This window comes from Cynara cardunculus (assembly GCF_001531365.2).
Source record: "Cynara cardunculus var. scolymus isolate 2C chromosome LG 6, CcrdV1, whole genome shotgun sequence".
Lineage (NCBI taxonomy): Eukaryota > Viridiplantae > Streptophyta > Magnoliopsida > Asterales > Asteraceae > Cynara > Cynara cardunculus.
In genome coordinates this window covers 4,257,136-4,260,780 of record NC_037533.1, presented here as the reverse complement: position 1 = coordinate 4,260,780, position 3,645 = coordinate 4,257,136, and positions in this window count along the sequence as shown.

Sequence of the window (3,645 nt, the reverse complement as noted above, 5' to 3'; positions counted from 1 at the left end):
ATGTGTTATAAGTATATATACCCGTCGTGAGGGAAAATGATATACATTCACATATACACATACGTTTAAACATATATTCATCCATCCAATCGTGGTTAGCAACTAGTATACATYGTGTATATATGTGTATATATAAATGACCGATGGGTATATATACATATAACACATACAACGTCGTGTGAACATATATGTATATAACACGGGCTAACGGATATATATACTTATATATGACACATGCATATATATATATATATATATACACGATACCTAAATATAAAATATAACACATAAAATTCAAGAAAATAAGTATGTATGTATGTATATGTGTTGTTTGTATATATGTCGATGTCGTATGTATGTATGTATGTATATGTGTTATATGTACATATTTTTATATGTCGATGTCGTATGTATATATGTATGTATATGTGTATATATGTGCACTACTAGAAAACCACGTGTATATATAATTGACCGACGGGTATATAAATACATATAACACATACAACATCGTGTCAACATATATGTATATAACACCGGCTAACAGATATATATACTTATAACACATGCATATATATATATATATGTGTATATATATATATATATATATATATACACGATACCTAAATATAAAAATATAACACATAAAATTCAAGAAAATAGGAAAATTCTCTCGCTGATCCCTCGCATAAAAATATAACACATAAATTTATTTTATCAACTCCTTGCAAAGGACCGGCCGTAACCGGTTATGGGACCGGAACCGGGACTGGACGGCTTAACCGGTAATGGGCAAGCTTGACCGGTTATGGAGTTTTCATCGGGACCGGTTATAGATGGTTTTTGTCGCGATTAGAACCGCCCGTTAAATGGGTTAAGCCCCGAAAAAAAAAATTAAGAAAATAGGACAATTCCCTCGCTGATCCCTCGCTGATCTGTGAGGGATATGTTATTTGCCAATTCCCTCGCTGATCCCTCACAGATCAGCGAGGGATCAGCGAGGGAATTTGCAAAAATCAACTTCCCTCGCTGATCACTCGCTGATCTGTGAGGGATCAGCGAGGGAATTGGCAAATAACATATCCCTCACAGATCAGCGAGGGATCAGCGAGGGAATTTGCAAAAATCATTTTTTTTATCGGGGCTTAACCGATTTAACTGGGAATTGTTCGGTTTTATTGGACCTTAATCTATTTAGCGGGATATATTGAGTTTATCCGAATATATAATATATATATATATATATAAATAATATATAATAATATATATATATATATTATTATATATTATTTATATATATATATATATATTTCATATAGAGAAAAAGTTGGTCAGAATTTGCGAGGGATTGTGTCCGTCGCTGATTTATATATATATATATACATATATATATATATATATATATATTTCATAGAGAAGAAAAGTTGGTCAGCATTTGCGACGGAAATGTCCGTCGCTGATTTAGGCTCAACATTTGCGAGGGATTGTGTCCGTCGCTGACTTATATATTTTTTCATTGAGAAGAAAAGTTGGTCAGCATTTGCGACGGAAATTTCCGTCGCTGATTTAGGCTCAACATTTGCGAGGGATTGTGTCCGTCGCTAATTATTATATATATATATATTTCATAAAGAAGAAAAGTTGGTCAGCATTTGCGACGGAAATGTCCGTCGCTGATTTAGGCTAAACATTTGCGAGAGATTGTATCCGTCGCTGATTTATATATATATATATTATATATATATATATATATATATATTTCATAAAGAGGGTTTGCGACGGAATTTTCCGTCGCTGATTAGATTTTTTCCGTCGCTGATATGTTTTACAGAACCTAGGTTACGCTTTTTTAACTTTACAGTTTTGATGGTCAGCACACTTTTGGACAGATCGAGATCGAGAGAGAGAGAGCGATATCGAGATCGAGCGAGAGAGAGCGATATCGAGATCGAGAAGGAGAGCGACAGGTCTCTTTTCCGTCTAAAGCATCGCCGACGGCCGCCGTCCTCGCCGTGGCCGACCACCGCCGTCTTCCCCTTTGCGACCACCACAGCTGCGCCGCGCTGACCGTCGTCCTCGCCGGCCTCACCGTCGTCGCCCACCGTCAACCTCACTGTCCTCGCCGTCGTCTTCACCGTTGTATTTGTAAGTTTAGAAACAATTCATGTCTAGTTTTTTATTTGAATGGTTTATTTCATGTCAATTAACCAGACAGGCCTAAATCGTTTATTTTAATACATCAGCACTCAAAGCAACATTCTCAAAGATAACTACATGATCCTTACTAAAATGTCATATTCAATGTTAAAAACATCAAKCATCTATCCTATTAAAATTTCCCTACTTGTGATTTATCTTGAGTTGATAATATTTCCAAAAATTCCTCAAAGCAGCCCTGTTTTGTTTGTGGCAAACACGGGCTTYGTCATCTACAAGGACCACAACTGCTTTTTAACTTTAGTGGATATCAAGCGTACAAGCCTAAATAGCGATGTTAGGCCTCTTAGAGGCTTCGACGATGGCACCTGTTTCTCCTTTCTGCTATTTTCTTATAGTAAGAGTGACACTATGTATTGATATGTTCATGCTAAGTTGAAGATGTCTGCCATTGTATTAGAGAAAGGGTTTTCTAACTTTTATGATATCAACTTTAGGCAACGGGTACAACGGTATGTGGGCCATCCTGTGATGCCTTAATAAATAGTTCTCTCAAAAAACCAGTATCCCAGGTCATATCCTTGGGCAAGATGATCTCTGCATCTCTCAAACTGCCCAGACGGATATGTTCAAGAAACCAAAAGATTTGATATCTTTGCATCTACTAGCACTCTCCCTCCTTGATGTTTCCTAGAACCTGAGGCTGACCAAGCTCAGACTCAGCAGCTGCCTGCATCCTTTAGTGCTTATGAGGTCCTATTCTTGTACTTCTTTGAGTACTGAACTACTTCCTAACGTAAAATTTGATGCAATGAACAAGATTATTGACAACTAAAAGAAATTAATCCATGACTAAACACCACCCCAATCTTTTGCAGCTTAACTAATATGGAGAATTATCTTTATATAAATCATCCACAAAAAAGTATTTTGCATAATAGGACCCTATACCYAGCAACCGTGTCGTTTTCTTTCATGGCTTTAAAAGTTCTTATGAGTTTAGCTTATCTACTAATTAACCTGGGCAAAAGGTTTTGTATTCTATAGAGTCCATTTCATTACACACATACAGGGTAGTTGTTAGTATTGGCAGGCTCTACTTGTAAGATACGAGGGAATAAAATTAAGATCATGTACCTTGAGTTCTTGATAATTTCTACAAATGATAAACTGGATTAAATAGTTCACTTTAACCAAATATGAAGGTTTGCTTCTAACCAGTGCATAAATGAGATGGTACATGGTTGTAATTTTTGTGGTACATGGTTGTAAAAGTATGTGTGATTGCATATGATGTGTTTTCATGGGTTCCATGATTTGATTCTGTCTTGTTGCTATTGTCTTATGCCAAGGGAATGAGGATTGCACATCAATAATCTGACCAAAATTTCTTCCTACAGTTTTGAAATTAGTTGTATGTTTAAAATTGTATGTTTGTTTAAAATTAGAAAATGTGTGTTTGTTGATTGTATGTTTAAAATTGTACGT